Source organism: Strigops habroptila, chromosome 9 (assembly GCF_004027225.2).
Source record: "Strigops habroptila isolate Jane chromosome 9, bStrHab1.2.pri, whole genome shotgun sequence".
Classification (NCBI taxonomy): domain Eukaryota; kingdom Metazoa; phylum Chordata; class Aves; order Psittaciformes; family Psittacidae; genus Strigops; species Strigops habroptila.
In genome coordinates, this window is record NC_044285.2 from 5,426,997 (window position 1) to 5,443,957 (window position 16,961).

The 16,961-nt window shown below is 39.5% G+C and overlaps 1 long non-coding RNA gene across 1 annotated transcript in view; it reads left to right on the forward strand.

Annotated features, from left to right (window-relative positions):
- Positions 1 to 15,411, forward strand: part of LOC115613190 — a 141,794-nt gene extending 126,383 nt beyond the window's left edge. Inside the window, exon 5 of the long non-coding RNA XR_003993299.1 lies at positions 14,758 to 15,411. This is a non-coding gene — a long non-coding RNA (uncharacterized LOC115613190). The remainder of the gene's footprint in view (positions 1 to 14,757) is intronic.
- The last annotated feature ends 1,550 nt before the right edge of the window (positions 15,412 to 16,961 follow it).

Genomic DNA, 16,961 nt, shown 5'->3' on the forward strand with positions numbered 1-16,961 from the left:
AATAAAATGTCTGGAGCCATATTGATCCTTACAGAAAAGTTGGATTGGACTATAGCTCAATTTAAAAGCTGCCAACACCTGAAGAAAATACGTTTTCATCCTGAAAGCTTGTGTGCTGTATTTCTAACCAATTTGTTAGTCCAATAAAAGGTTGCGCTTTAACTATCTTGGCTCACTTGAGAATAATTGGCATTTCTTTCATTCTATGGCATAATTTAAGTTTTAGAATGGATTATTTGTTTGCATATTCCTGCCTTTTTCTGCTGCTGATAGATGAGTTCCTACTCAGCAGGAACTCTCCAATTTCTCTTTTTGAGCTATCTACTGTGCAGCTACTGTGAAATCTTCTATTAGGCTGAAACCCAGTGCAATGGGCTGGAGGAAGTGCCTTGCCATGACTCCTGCCCTATAGCAAGGTGTTTGAGGGCTGAAATGTTGGGTTACAGGTCAAAGACCAGGTTGCATTCCCAAGAAATTAAAGTAGGCAAAACTAGGAAGAAGGTACAGCAATGCAGGGAGACATATGTTGCTGGAACACCAAAGGAAAAAGAAGTTCTATATACGTGTGTGTATTCTGACCCACTGATACCAATGTATTAACCCCTCGGGACTTCAATATCCTCTGGATTAGCCTTGTGGAGCATCAGTGGCTGCTATTGCTGTCAGTACTCCCAGGGAGTAGCTGTGAACAGGCTGTCTCGCAGCCCTGCGCATCCTCTGGCTAAAGGATATAAATTCCATCTTCCTCTTACAGAGTCTGAGGTTGGTTTTTATGTGAAAAAGTACAGATTTTGCCCTTAGCGAATTCTTGCTTGCTACATACAAAATGTCCTGTATGAGGGAATTCACTCTATCAAAGGAGAGTCATTTTCATCCTGATTTGTGTCTGAAACATGAAAACAACATAACAGCTGCATGCTGCATTGAATAAAGAACATACACATGCATTTAAATCACTTATATCTTACTTTTTTATGATGCAATTGTGAATTATGTTCTTCTTGCATCTGTAATTAGAGGGCAGAACAGATGGCGAAGGCTTCGTTTAAAGTGATGTGTCCATTAAAATAACCTATGCTGCCAAATGATTGTTCACTATAACAGGGTGTTCATTCACTAGAGCAGGCTTTTTGCTCTATTGAAATACATTGGGAAGGCCTCTGGACTTGACAAAATCCTTTTTAATTTTAGGGCTTCCCTATAAAAAGACTGACTATACAGGCTTAGCACTAATCACCCAAAGCGTATGTTTTACTGTATCTTCATCATTTTAGGATGACCTTGTTTATAATGAAAGGATGCCTGTAAATAAAAGATAAAGGGAAAGGAAAAGGGAAAGATGAACAGCATACATTAATTTACTTTAAAGCATAATTATATTGTGGTTTTTAATTAATTTCCAGGGGTCTGTCCTGGTGCTCAGTATAGCAGTGATTAAGGTCCGTGGCTGAAGTGCTCTGGAAGTATTTACAGCTATCAGAGCAGTCACACGTGATGGTTAAGTGAAAAGAGGTATTGCTGAGTCTGACCATGAGGGAAAACACTGAATCTGTCCCTTTCTCTTCCTATCCCTCTTCTTGGGAGATCACTTATTATCAAGTCCATTGTCCCACATAAAGAGAGTAAGAAAATAATGAATTTGCTTTTGCTCAATTTCTTCTTAGTAGGGAAACAGGTAAAGAGGTGGTGCACTCACTGTTTAAAAGCATTGTCTTAAGGAGAAAAATCTTTGAGTATTGGGGTGAAGCCAAGTTTGGCCAGTTGTGATTGGCGTGTACTGGCAGAGTCAGCTGGGAAGCCTATGAAAACCTGGTCATCAGTATTAATCCAAGTTCTTAGTTCAGCTGTATTTTAATAATGTAATTTGGTTTTATGTGTGCATGTGTGTGTTCTCAACAGGGAGGTCAATGACTGAGTGGAAAAAGAGATTTTTTTTACTTTTTTTTTAATAGGTACTCCTCAAATTCAGCATAATGCTATAACAAGAGAATAACAATGGCAAAGTATCTGCAGTGATCCTAATTTCAGCTCTGAGATGGGAAATGGTTGTCAGGATTGTCCCACAGCCCATCTGATGAACATTGCAACATGCCCATGGTGTATGGATGCTACATAAAACCAAAGGTCCTTTCACTCAAGCCACCTTAAGAATATTAAGTGATATATAGACCAGATAGTTTAAGCTGGTTTAGGATAATTTATTGTGGAGATGAGTCAAAGTCTTTGGTGCTTCAAGTGAATAAAAAAAAATCTGTGAAATAAAGAAGGCTATTTCCATTTGAAATGTGGCAGCTGAATGCTTTGTATGCTGACACGTGATTTTAATTTGTGGACACCAGTGAAGTGATTCACATGTTAAACTGTCCCATGGCACTGTGAGACACTAAGACTTTGTTGGGCAGATCTGAGAGAATGTATAATATTACCTGGCTCAGGTAATTCAGAAGCAGCACAACGCACTGTGACACATTCATTGCTGGTATGATACATAGGTCCCTAATGTAGTGAACAGCTAACAGACGAACAGATTACATCACAGGTTGAGAAGAAAATAAAATGTGGCGGCTAAACACAGTCTTTTTAATTGACGTTTGCATTATGTTCTATATAAACATATTTTTGAGGGGAGGGGACTCTGTCAGCACTTGAGTACTTTCACATGCTGCATGTTTGTGCTCTCTAGGCTGCAAACCAGCTCTGCAGTGATCAAGTAGATTTCAGAGTAGGTCTATTATACTGAGTAGGATTTGGACGTATTCTTTTCTTTTCAGCATACCTGTGACTATTGTGTTTCCATACCTGCCGCTGATCATCATTTCCCAATTATTGTAACATGAGAAGCACACATGGTTTCCAGACTGCACTTCTGATCTCCTCCAGTCCACAGCTGTTTGCTTAATGAATGCTTGTGGTTTGTTTCCCTTTCCTTGGAATTGTAAAAAAAAAAAAAAAGAAAGAGAGAGGAGGAAAAGGGGGAGGGAAGCCATAGATCAGAAAAGAATTTACTAATTTAAATGCTGATTATGGCATAAGTGGATGCCAAGATGATGCCCAGGTTACACTCCATTAAGGTTAAAAGAAGCATAAAGCCTGGTCACCCCAGGACTTGAGTGAGCATGCATATGGGAGATGAGGCTATAAGCACTTAAATAAGCCTGCATGAGGAGGTGGTGAGTGATGTGCTTTCATGGAGTACAGTTTTCAGGTCTAGATTAAAAGAATTTCTGGGATGTGCTTTTTGGAATAAGCACATCCCAGAATATGGCATTAAAACAGGACAAATACAACATCAGGAAAAAAATGCCAGCAGCCTGAGGTGTTCTGCTGAGGCAGCAAGCAAACAATGGGCACAAACTGTCTAAGGCACTGTGTGTTAAGATAACAATGACCCTTGATGGCTATTGTAAAGTGACACCTTACGTTTGGCAACAGAAAGGAAAATGCAAACGGATTCTTTCTGTTTACATTTTAGTCCTTATCAAAGTCTGTATGTAGACCTACAGGTATGCTCATCTGTCAGACCAGAGCAATCTAGTTTATTCTCATAAATGTAAAGTAATTAACTTTTGTGGGTTGTTTTGGTGGGTGGTTTGGGTTTTTTTTCTTTCTGCTCTCCTCTCCATTCCTGGGATTGTTTTCCAATTCAGACAGTGTTCTTAAGTTTGGTCTCTTCGCATTCCCCCGTTGACACACCTCTGAGCCAAGCTGATGGACAAAACGAGTCTCTGAGCTGAAGCCTTTCAGAAATGATATACAGGAATTAGTGCTGATATGCTCTGATGGGGAGCTCTACTTTTGTTTCTTCAATGGCTGGGGAAACCGATCCAGGACAAACTTTGGAAATCTTTTACAGCCATCTGATGCAAAGTGATTTTTAGCTTTCTGTCACCTTTGACATGGGAACACTGGCATAATTTTTGTACTACCGTGGTCCTTGCCAGGGCAGTTCATCAGATAGCAGGGATTAGGGACAAGTGAGCTAGTTCAGCTGGAATTCCTGCCCAGCTCCCCTTTCACCTCTGTGGCCTATTCTGTGATATGTACTAAATCTGAACCATATACATTACATTCTACTATCACCATCCTGTGTAACTCCTCTTTAATCTCTTGCTGCCATTGAATAGTGTGGAGCCAGTACTTCTAAATTTCATGACGTCGTTGAATTCCATGGGGGAAATCCAGGCCGTATTGAAGTCAACAGCAAACCTCTCATGGGTGGTCAGGTTTTTACCCAATGCCTTGACTTCCACTTTTCTCAAAAGGAGAAAGCCTGATTTCAAGCCAGCTGGAAATTTTGTTGAACAATTCCAGAGAATCAAAATGCAGCTTTTAACAAAATAATCTATTTCAGAGCAAAATGTCAGTTTCAATGACATTTGATTTTGTGAAACAATGCAATGAAGTTTTTCAGTAATGTTGAAATATCATGTGTCTATACTGAAGCATAGATTTATTTTTTCATTTCAAGTGACTTTTATGAAAGAAAAGTCAGTATTTATTGTGCAATTCTTTCAAGTTTAAAAGGTCACTGCAGGAATGAATACTCTGATATTACGCAGATGAAATGTTTTGTTTTGACTCATAATAAAAGTTTATTTTGAAATCTCAGTTCATGTTAAAACTGCTTTGAAATAGGAAAAGAAACATAAAATAGTAGTACTTCCTAAGCATGGGAAATCTTCCTGCTCAAATCCACAGGCTTTTACATTTTTATTGACAAAGCTATGTATTCAAATGCGCTTTCTCATTAATTTGGGAACTCCATAGGAAAATAGCAACTACCATGGAGAAGATTATTTCTTTACAGGCTTAACTTAGATCATAATGTTGGGGAAATATCTCCAATATTACAACTCCACATATTTTCTTTTTTCTACCACTGAGCCATCACTGTTTCTGAATGCTGCCTTCCAATGGGATGTATCTTAAAGAAGTGATTCATGTACCTACTGACAGTGAAGATAACCGATAAACATTGTTTCATAAGCTGCTATGCAGGTGCAAAATGGTCAATCTTCTGACACGAAAATCAGATAAACGATGCTCAGGCAAAGTATGTTCAACAAAATAGATAAATTAACTTCTGCAAAATCCTCTGCTCATTTGCAGAATTGAGGAGTACATAGTGTTGCTTGTAACAGGAAATAGGTATCCTTAATCAAAAGTTAATTGATCTGTATATCACATTTTTCTTAGATTCTTCTGCTCCTTCTCAGACAAGGTTGTATCAATTTTTCAATATGTCCTGCTGTTTCTTGGTACTGAACGTCTAGGCCAGGTCCTCATCAGAGATACATCGGTTTAAATCTGAAGTAACTCCATTAACTTCAAGAGGGAATTTAGCCTGTTGCATCTGGCTCACATCTTTCCCTTTCATTCAATTAGTATTTGGCTCAAACATACAGCTACTTAAAAGCTTTCGATCTGGTTGGGAAAAATCCTTATGGCAAAAGACAACAGAAAGAGCAATCCAGTGACCTGCAAGCTTAGGTGGCTGAAGCCAGATGTGTTCAGCTGCTTAACAGTCTTAAAGCCACTTGTTAGGCAAGGCAGAGGCAGAACAGCATCTAACATTGCAGAAACCTTTTATGTTGCTTTGATGGCAACACCTCAGTATAGATCTTAAATCTAAACTTTTTCTAATGTCCCCGGGAGGAATGACCTGGGACAGTCAGTCAATTATGGCACAGCATTTTATATATGTGTTAGAAAAATGATGTGGAAGAAAAAGGTTTTATAAATGTTACTATTACAACCTGCAGGATTTTAGTCAAGAGCTGATTTGGCTTGAGGATAAAAAGTTAAATGAGGAATACAAGTTTTCATGGGGACAAATCTGGGGAAAGTTCATCATTCTGGTTACTCCCAGGGAGTTGATGGGAATTACAGTGGGAATTGGATTAGGACCAGAATGGAAAAAAACTAAAATTGTGGTAACTTCTACAATTCCAGATGGACGTTCTCAGATACTGAACAGAACAGGGCAGGTACTGACGAGCACATCCAACACATATGTGTGCCAATGTGTCATAGCCCTGACCCAGAAAAACCATTTTTATGACTTGTTTTTTCTGCTGAGATTACCAGAAAATGGGCATTTTTAGAAGCAGTTTCTCACTGTGTGCATGCCTTCAAATTAGAGACATTATTTTGCCTAAGCTTACTGTAATAGATACTGGATTCAGATCAGTCACCAAGTGTTAAAGAGCTTTATAATTTGTATACAGCTGTGCTAGTCATCCATCCCTGATTAGAACCTGCTGCAGTACAAGGAGAATCGGTGACTTTATCATTAATGCTGGTTGGAATGAAGAAGAGTGATGCAATCTGTAACAGTCCCTCTTTTCACAACACACGTGCCAAACAAAAACAAAAATACAAAACTCAGCACATTATAAATGACATAGGAAATGAAAACTCCCAACCACTGTTCAAGGGAAATCGAGAAAAGAGAGAGATAAGCAGTCATTATAGTGCAGTCTTTTTCTGCTCAATAATATTAAGTTCAGGCAAAACTAGAAGGGTTCACATCCTCAGACAAGGAAAAATGTTTTTCATTCCCTTTAAATTCAATCTTTCATCCCTTTCTTCTTATTTATTTGACTTCTGAAACATTATGTCCATTCAGGTGCTAAGCTCTCATGGGACTTGAAGTGGAATTAGCGTGGGATGTAGGAAGCTGGAAACTGAGCAACGCAAACCTTTGCATCAACCCCTATGAAACTAAATTAGGTAGTTAGCTCATCTCTTCTCACACTGTCTTACTCTGCAATAGAACAAAGGGCCAAATTTAACCCAAGTGTAAGAGGTCAAAACGGTTAAGAATTAAACCAATAGGAAAATTTCTCTTTATTTGACTAACAAGAGAAAGCCTTCTGTATAAACAGGCATCCTCCTCCTCTTCCTAATCTCTTAAACATCCAGCCAGGATTAGGGTCCTGTTGCACTAACTGCTATATAAACTCTGAAGACAGAGCAGTTCTGCAAGGGCTCTTTATTTTAAATGGACACAAGGAAAAGTGTGGAGAGAAAGGGATACCATACACGAAAAAGAATTAAGTTTGTGAGACATCTGCTCAGATTCCAACATCAGAGAGGCAAATCTAATAAGAGCATTTCCAGGCAAAGCATAGCACACAATACCCACTAACCTTAACTGCTGTTTATGTTATAGAGAGAAATAAGTGAACTGAAGAATCACCTTTGCTTCACAGCTCTACCTTTTCTTGCAGGTCAAACTTTACCAATACAAATGGCTACTAATCCTTGCCTGGCAAGATGTGCATGCAATAGTTTTATTAGGAGATTGTTTCACAACACTAATCTGATCGCCAAATTTGAGAATGGGAAAGAGTTGTGGAGGTTTATCATTCTCTTGCCTTTTGACGTATGGATAGTATATTAAGGTCTCCTGTTATCAATTTCTTGTGGCTTCAGGATACCAGCCAACACAGATCTCAGAGCTTCCTATCTTTTATCTTTTGTCTGCGGTGACTTTTCTCCTGCAGCAAGGCATTAGATCAACTCTGTCGTCAGCGTAGGGGAAATCCATCAGTTTGCATCAGCAGAGGAATGAAGAAGTATGACCTGGCAAGAAGCAAAGTAACCTCGCACTTGAGCCAAGAGCTTGTCAGGGAGCATAACTGCATCACCCAGTTGTCTTTGGGTGATGAGAGAAAAAACATGGAGAGTGACTGCCACAGTGAGCAGGATCCACACCCTCTCTGCAAACAAACACCAGCTTCAATAAGTGCCTTTTTAATGTGCATTGAGTCTTTGTGTAGGAAAAGGATGTGCAGTTGGCAAGTACAGAGCTGTAAGGGGATAGTTTGAACATGCTGATAAAACGTCTAGCTTTACTCCAGAGTTGACTTTATCATTTACCCAGGGATATTGTTAGTAGAAGATGATAGCCACGCTCCGACAAGAGACAGACAGTGAAATGTATATGAACAAAACAGCCATTGTGGTGAATTCTATCCTGTTTGTGTGGTGACTTCTCTATCCATAATCACACAACTTTACAGGCAGAGATAAAACACAAAGCAGGCGGGGAGAGAGGTGGGAGTAAAGAAAGGGAAAAGAGAGCACACTGAGATCAAGAGGCTGTGGTAAGAAAGACGGACACTATCCCTCTTAAAGCCTCAACACTAAGAAAAGAAAAGGAAGAGAAAAGAGAAAGAAATCTCCTGTGCCTGTGTCCTTAGGCAGAGTGACAGCGGCTGGAGCAATGGGGTGAGGTGTGCACTTTGGAAAATGAGGTTAGCCAGTTCACTTCTGCCAGATGGTCTGCAGGAGCGGTCAGAGCATGGAGGCAACAAAAAGTCAACACCATGAATGGAAAGAATGGCTTTCCTGCCCTCAGAAGAAGCTGTGGGGATTACTGAAATTAGAGCTGGGCTCATGCTGCAAACATTTTCCCCTGAGCGTTCACTTGCAGTGAAAGGAAAACAAATTTGCACCCGTGTGTAACATGCCTCTTTTGTATTCGCCTTCCATGGGTCTCTCCACCCACTGAGTTTTATTTGTCTAATGAAGACTTGAGGGCTGTGAATTTTAAGCTCCCACGTCTGACAATTCCTGGCTGAATTGGTATACTTCATTGTATGTGTTATCTATGTTGACTTAAATCAATGTAAAAAGTCCTATTCAAGAAGTCTCAACAGGGTTTTAATTGCAAATGATGGACATCCCATGATTGAAAATAATCCTAAGGAAATAATGCTGGTTGAATTGGTACTGCCTTCAGCAGAGTGTGGCCACCAAGACTCTGGTGAGCTACAGGAGGATCTTACCACTGCCTTGGTAAATAGGATCTAACTTGCACAAGCATCACATCAGTGCCTGGAGACCTCATGAAACCCCTTACCAGGAAGGGGTTTTGGTACATAACATAGAGCTTAGGGAGGAGTTTTCCCCTAGACCCTGCCAGAGAGGCAGCAAGGGAGATGAATCAATAATCTGGCCTGTGGGATTTTCCTGCAGGACCAAGTTTTACATGCAAACAGCCAAGGCATGACTGAAGTCCCTTGAAGTGACTTAGCCTTGGTTCCGTATTTACCCGTGAATGAATGAGGACAAAATGTGCTGCACTTTCCAATGCGCGGCTCATGGAGGCAGCTTCCTCTGTGCAATATGTTCTGCCTTGAACTTTGCCTCTCTGCTTGGGAGTTCATAGCCTGGAGGCTCTGACTCACAAACTCGGGTGGTCTGGGCTGCCGGAGGTTACTGCCTCTTTGCCAGAGGTTACCTCAGGGGTGGCAGAAGGTACCTCCTCAGCCACTTTGCAGTCAGAAATATTAGTTCGAACTACTGCAGGGAGGATGGGGAATGATGGAGTTCACTGTTGCTAAATCCACCAGAGCCCTATGACTCAGAGCTCTAAAAGTGAACAGGTCCACGCAATTACTGTGAGAACATGTGGAAAGTAAAAAAGTCTCTTAAACTCTCTAGGTAGAGAAAATAATGGCAGTGATGTTTTTCTTCTTCTTCTAAGTAGATGCCATTATAACTAGAGAGATAAAGGGTTAATCTCTTCCAGAATTCAGTATTACCACTTATCTCCTGCTCCATTCTGGAAGTGACCTGGCAGCACCTTCTGGTGTTCCCCTGGTTTTGGTGTCACTCCAAACCTCGCTGAAAGTGAGGGGTGTGCTTCCCCAGGCTTAGTCAGTCTGGAATGAATGCCAATTTCTCCTAGATTAGCTGAAGAATCACAATGCAATTAAGACTGTTTATGAATCTTTATTTATGTATTATTAAAGGCACTCAGAGTATTTTGAGTTAGATATTATAATGTGCTTGGAAGATTTTTTTTTATGAGCTTGTACTGGGCATTTAGACGTATTTTAAATGAATGAGTTGCGTGACTGTAATCAAGAGTTGGGTTTAGTTTTCAGGGAGATCCGTGTGAAGTTGGTTGCACGCTTTGAACACCTATCCATCTGGAAGAGTCACAGCTCATTCCACAGACACCATCAAAGAGCCAAAAGATAATAACACATTTGTTTTCAACTGATAAAGGCCAAACTGGAATCATAAATTCAGTAGTAATAGTTTGTTACCAGTTGTTTGATAGATTTACCACTCTGTGTCATTGCATGCTGAGCTTTGAGCTCATACCTTATTTTCATCATTAGTTTTTGTGGTTCTGTTATTCCTGCTTAGACCTGTTAATATGAAAATGTCTGAACATTGAGGTGTGTGTGGAATCATGTCTCCAGGGAAAAATGTAACCCTATTGCTGAATCTTTTAAAGCTGGACTGCCCAAAATGTGCTGCAGGGGGAAAAATACTACATTAGCAGGGAAATGGACTACTTTAAGTGACCTACTAGGCGTTCTCCAATGCTAACTTCTATAGTTTCACAATAAGAAATTATTGATTTAATCAGCCAAAAAAAAGCAGTGACTTCTTGGGTAAGAATTTAATTTCATGATGATTCACTCTTTTTTTTCTTTTAATCATGAAAAAGACAGTTTCTAAGCTATATCTTGCAGGCAAACCCAGAAGCTATCATTTGTCAGCAAATAATAATGCATGGGGTGCATCCTTTTTCTTTATGAAAACAGCATAAATCTGAAATTCTTCCCCGCTGGAAAGAAATTTAATATTTAAAGGTAATTTGACCTGTACATGTGTGTGCCATGAATCTTTTATGTGACCTACAGCAAATGTATTTATATAGTATTATTCGGAGGATAGTTATCTCTTATTCATTTTCTGGGATATTATTTTTCTTTCTTTGACTAATGTACATTTGGCCTTCTCATTTCCCCACTCAGCCAGAACTGTGTTAACCTTCCTATTTATGCCTTTTTTCCTGGTTTTGAAGGTCTGGTAACTAACACCGGACCATATGTGCCTAATATTGTGATAGAACTGTTCTTCTTGCTAACATAAACGATGTCTTTTTTCCCCAATCCCTTATTTCTATTGTGGTATGTCCAGTAAAGGGTAGAACAATGAAAGAGTGGGAATGAACTATTTTTATTGTTTTACTTTAATTTCTGGTCTTTTGCAGAAACAATCTGCGGGAGGTTCAGATGGTTTTCGGTAATGTGTCATTTCTGTCCAGATCTCCCTTGTGGAGGATAGGACCCTTAAACTGAAATTATGCACAGGGGTCAGTACAACAGATACATCCCTCTTACACCCCATCTGGCCATATTTTGAAGTAAGTCTGCATGAATTTGGAGGTCTTGTCATATCTCTCAACAAAAGTGAATTTCACATGCTGAAATGCTGAAATGTATAGATCTGTTACAAAGGCTTTGATTGACAAAATGGCTGTTCTTGGGACATCTAATGGGGCTGCCGCCTCCATCACTGCTGCTGATGCAAAGGTATCTATACTGCTTCTCAGTCAGATCTGACACACCATTGTTTGCAGCATAGCATTTTATGGTAAATCACCAGTTTCAGCTGGTTTTCAAACAGTGTATGGTATGTTGTTCAGGAGCTGACAGACTCCATAGCTCTCATAGCTGTAGAAGGAGGGATAGGATGGGCATCTGGGACAGTCACCTCATCAGATGTCCAAAAATAAGCTGTTGCTCCTCATCAGTCAAAACCTTCCATTGTATCTTTGAGTTCAGTGGATCTGACTTCTAATTGCTTTTAATCATGTGTGTTGATCTACTTTTCTTACACTGGACCAAAGCCTAATTCAGTCATTTTATGTCCCAATTGCTCCTAACTGTTGGATGAGCAGGCCGCTTAGCATCTTCACTGTGGCAGCATACAGCTGGATTTACTGTGTCCTTGTAATAGGTCTGGGGCCTCCAGGAAGTTTTTTTTGAACTGCACACAGTGGTATCTATAGGGTTAGCATCTCTCAGTGTTGGAGCTATTGCTTACCCCTGCTGTGCACAAGCACAAGATTCAGGAGTACATATGTTCCATGGAAGAGAGTAGTCAGGAGTGTACTGTTGCCCCTAAAAGCAGGTTGCATTATGGTCGCTCTTGTGGCTACCTTTTCTAGGTGTCATGGTTTCATTAAGCCAAGGATGTTCACTGGTCAAGGGAGACATACAGAAATGACTACTCCTAGCTCATCTGGTCCTCTGTGTGCTGTTGAACTGCCCTGGGAAAAAAGGCCAGCAAGGAAGGGGCCACAGACTGGATGCACAGTCCTAGAGAAGGGCAAGGAGGAGCTGCAGATGTGATCTTTCTTGCTGGTTGTCATTCAATAACAATTGTGGTTCAGTTTCTGTGTTTCAGGATATGTTAAAATTTGAGCTTGGGAAAGGGGAATTTTTCCATAGGTTTATTATTACATTTTTCTGATGTCATGAAAATATAAACAGTTCTTATTAAATCCTGTTATTTAATACAAAACACAAGGTTTGGGACTAAACTCTTTGGTACAATTCTTCAAATATAACACTGGCAGAAATACAGAGAAGAAATTCATATCTATGAGTTGTCTGTATTACTTGACACATTTTTGTTGGGAAAGCCAGCTTGGTTCAGACATAGTGTAATCATACCAGCCCGTTTGCCCTTTCCCGAGTCTCCCATTGACCTTCATACTCCAGTGAATCTTAATTTTTAAGCCTAGGGAAAGACGGCCTGCTGCTTTGGGATGTTGCTTCAGGCCCCTAGTGGCATTAAAGGTATTGTTTAAAATCTCTTAACATTGTAAATCAAATTGTGCCTCGTATACAAGCGCATTGAAACTGAAGTACTTAGTGGGCTGAGGGGAAAAGAAAGCAGGCTAGAGGAAGTGGTAAATAAGCAGAAAAAATACATCCCCCCCAAATAAGTCTGAAGTGCAAAATACAGAAGTGCATATCTATGTATAGACACATCTGCATAGATGTATATACATGTGTGCACACCCACACACATACACAGTAACGTTACCCAAGGTCTGATAGTAATTGAAAATCAAAGGGACTCAATTACAAATGTTCTTTTCTTTTTTTAATGTAATGAAAATTTGCAGACAGGATTTATGACTCTAACATTATTTGTCTGAATGATACTTGCTAAATTTATATCTACATGTAAGTAACTACGTGTGTATGTAATGTACATCGTTTTCTTTTATCTGTGAGTTTGTTTTTCTTGTTTCCACATGCAAAGATCTGAGTATGAATGCAAAAAGATGAATTTGTGATAAGCTGGTAGACATTCAAATAGTGAAGCTTATTCGAGGCTTGTCTGGGTGAATGCACTGCAGATGCAAAACCATTTTCAAAGCCTCACAGGAACCAGACATCTCTTGCAATATTTCAAACGGAATCATTTGCTTGAAATTTTAGATGCTCAAAAAATATAAAGATAGGGAAAAAAAGGCTACTTAAACTTCCAAAAGATTTTGGCTGGATTTCAGACTAACTGTCATGTAAGATGTTAACAAGGGTCTTAACGTTCAAGCTGACTGTCCTGTTTGGAAGTGTTTTGTATTGAAGAACCCCAGGAATTTCAGTTTGTAGCCTTGTAATTCGGCTTTCTGTGCTGGACAGAAAAAAAGAGGTCTTTGATCTCATCTGTGGATGAGATCTTAGCTGTGGATGCACATAGCTAAAATTCTTAAATTTGTCTACATGGCATGAGAAAAAGAGGTTTCCCACCACAGGAAAAAATTGAAAAGTAACCTTGCCCATTTACACGGTAGAGATTCTGTTGCAGAATATAAACTGTCTATAAGCCCTAGATAAGAAGCAACCTAGATCTGTGCTGGCCCAGATAGATATTCCTCCAGGTAAGATACACTGTAAACACATTGAGAAGTAACATAATGAAAAAATCCCTTGTTTGCCCTATTTCTTTAGAGCACTTTATCCAAACAGGACAGCAGGACCGGCTCATAGCCTCACGGCCCAGGGCTTCCGCTGGATTCTTTTAATACTTCCACGGTGTTGCATTTCTCCTGTGGTCTTTCAGCTCAATGTGTTTCTCAGCCACTTCCCACTTCCTCAAAAAGGAAATTCTCAGCCTAAAAGACTCTGATTTCCTCAAGGAATGGAGCATAAGACACCTTCCTGAGCTAAATTTTCCCATATGTGCAAAGTATGAAATTTCCAATTTATGGAGGAGGGTTTACCAAAAGTGGAATTTTTGGAGTTAGAATAGACAGTGGTGATTAGTTCTTTGGGGATTTTGTTGCATAGAGACAGATGTCCCGCTTTTGCCTCCACCGTAGGATATAAAATGTCTCAGAAACTTGTTGAATCAGGAGCTTAAGTGGGCCCAGTTCTCTCCAGTCTTGTGCTGCTTTAAGAATCTTGGGAAGAACAGACATCGTAGGTCACTCATTGGACTGATCAAGAGCAGTTGGTGAATTTTCTGCTTCCCAGAATTTCATGATTTTAAGAGATGTCGTGACAAGGAATATAAATATGTCAGGACCAACCTTTGACATATAGACATGAGAAACAGAGAGCACATGAGTGTGTAACAGAGACACAACCTCCCTTGCTCAGATGACACACAACAAATTGTCTTCTCTGTGGATCTCCATCTGTGGAACCTTGGGGAGATCTGACTTTGTTTATTCTGTGTGCTCAGATAGCAAAAATTGCATGCACCTTACTCTGAGAACAGTTGAATGATGTGCAGGTAATACAAGTCTTCAAAAGGCCTGACATAGAAGCTTATTCTTTCATCCACTACTCCACAACAAAATACTCCAATGGATTTTACCAGGCCCTGTCAGGTGGGGAAAAAGGAAGGATGGGCAAACATGCAAGAATTTTATTTTTCTTTTTGGTTCTTACTATTCACTTCTTTTTATTTCTTCTTTTTCAGACAACCTGACTTCAAAACAGAGTAAGCAGACTTGATCTCACCATGCCTTGGCTATCCCGGGGATTGAAATTGCACTGAGCCCAGAATAGATGTGCATGGAAATTGCGCATTTTCAACTGATGGCTGCACAAGATCAGAAGCTGTGGCAATGCTGACACTTTTGGCCTGGAACTTGGCAGGGCTGTGAAAAACTGTGGAGCTGCTGTTGCAAATGGCTCATTTTCTGACTTGGAGGGGAAGGACTTGTAGTTTCAGATGTACCACTTCTGCAGATCAGTGACAAGGGGGGAGACTTTGGTATCAGTCCACTAGCTTATCTCTCACAAGCTGAGAGAAGTTAATATAAAGCATTGTAATCTCTTTCACAGCCTCCAGGACTCATAAGAAATCATAAGAAGAAGTTTCTCAAGCTTAAAGTGTTCTATAGGATACTAAATCTTAAGTCTCCTGGAGGCCACTGGGGAAATGAAAAGGTGTAGTTGTCACATTTTGTCAAAGTATAACATCTATATAATAAGCCAGTTAGCTCCCTTTCTTCAGACCCAGCCCAGCTTGACGTACTAGGGCCATGTTCTTTGTTTTCCAGTTTTATTGATGTGGGTTTTTTTTTTTTATCAAAGCAAAATAAAGCTCACCTTGGGCCAGAGCCTCAGATGTTTTAAATTGGTGTTGCACCACTCTCACTGATGAGACTGATTTATTTCAGCTGGGAATCTAGGTCCTGACTTATGTTCTCATTCTCTGTTCTTTTTGATACCTCTGGTCTTTTAGCTTTGATTTCTACACTTTTTTCTTTTGTTTAATTATAACAAAAATGGCAAAAACTGTTATGTTTTTATCCTCAACTCTTACCAAATGTGCCTCGGTTATAAGCTGGACAAGCAAATGGGTGATTGAAAGAGTTTGGTTTGCTTTGCAAATCAGATCTTGGCTTCTACAGAGAGGAAAGAGATTCTGCTTAAGATGGGACCTCTGAGGAAGGAGTAAAACCAAGAAAGGACATCCTCACAGCAAATTAAGGTAGGTCACATGTAACAAGAGATAAGCAGAATAAATGGACAAGCAGAGTAAGTAAGGAGACAGATTTTATGTTTATGGTGATTTTCAGGTCATTTTTGGTAGAGCTTTGGAGACAATGAGTGGTAAGGAGATAGGGAAGAGGCATAGCAAGTGTGAAACCTAAGGAAGAAAGAGAAGGAAAAAATGTCATGACAGAGTGGGGAATACAGCTCAAAGAGAAGATGGGCATTTGCACAATAACTTGCTCATTAGTCCTTGGTTTATATTCCCTGCCTCAGAATTGTCACTTCTAATTATCTATTCACCTTAAGTTATTAACTGCAATCACAGAAAACTAATGATCACCAACCTTGCTTCAAAAATATTCACTGCATAGTGCCTGAGATCATCACAGTTTTCTTAATTTGACCATATAAATAGCAATAACTAAGAATTTACATAAAAGCAAAATAGTCATGAGTCTGTGAGTCAAATGTCTTTTAAGAATTAAAGTTTCTATGGTAAGAAGAAGGTTAACTGCTGGATTCCTTGATATTCACACATGCCTGGTATGTTTAGTATCTTAGACACAATTTTCTTTTCCTCACTCTTTTTTTTTATACTGTGGAAGCTAAAACTTTATTATAAAATTGAAGATAAGTATATCAGTTTGCTGGATGCTGGCAGAGCAGAACGTAAGCAGTGAGAAGATAAGGGAATTTGGTCAAATACAAAAAATACCATGGAACCTAAACCAAATGACATCAGATAAGACCTCCACTGACTTTCTATTAAAAATGTAATAAATAAGGATCACAGAAAAAAATCTTTTTACTTTTTTTTTTTTTGCCTGGCTTTTTTTTTTGTTATTGTCTCTAGTGCTTCAGAAGTGCATCCGTATTAGTGCTGTTTTCCCATTTATAATAAATGCAGGTCAGTTTATACTGAAAGTCTGTTAGATCCAGATTAATGATGAGAATCTTCATATATACTTAATAATTATACACTTGTGGGACAGCCTTACTGGTCTGCTTAGGGACTTAACTGTAATATTAGTAAGTCAGTGAATCCTGAAATCTTGACTGACAGTTCTGCGAGCATGATAAAGGCTGGTGAATTGGATGGAAATTGAGTTAAAATCAGTGTAAATGTTACTGTGATCAGTAGTGGCAGTGTTTGGGTTTGGGTGAGTATTCAGCTTCCCA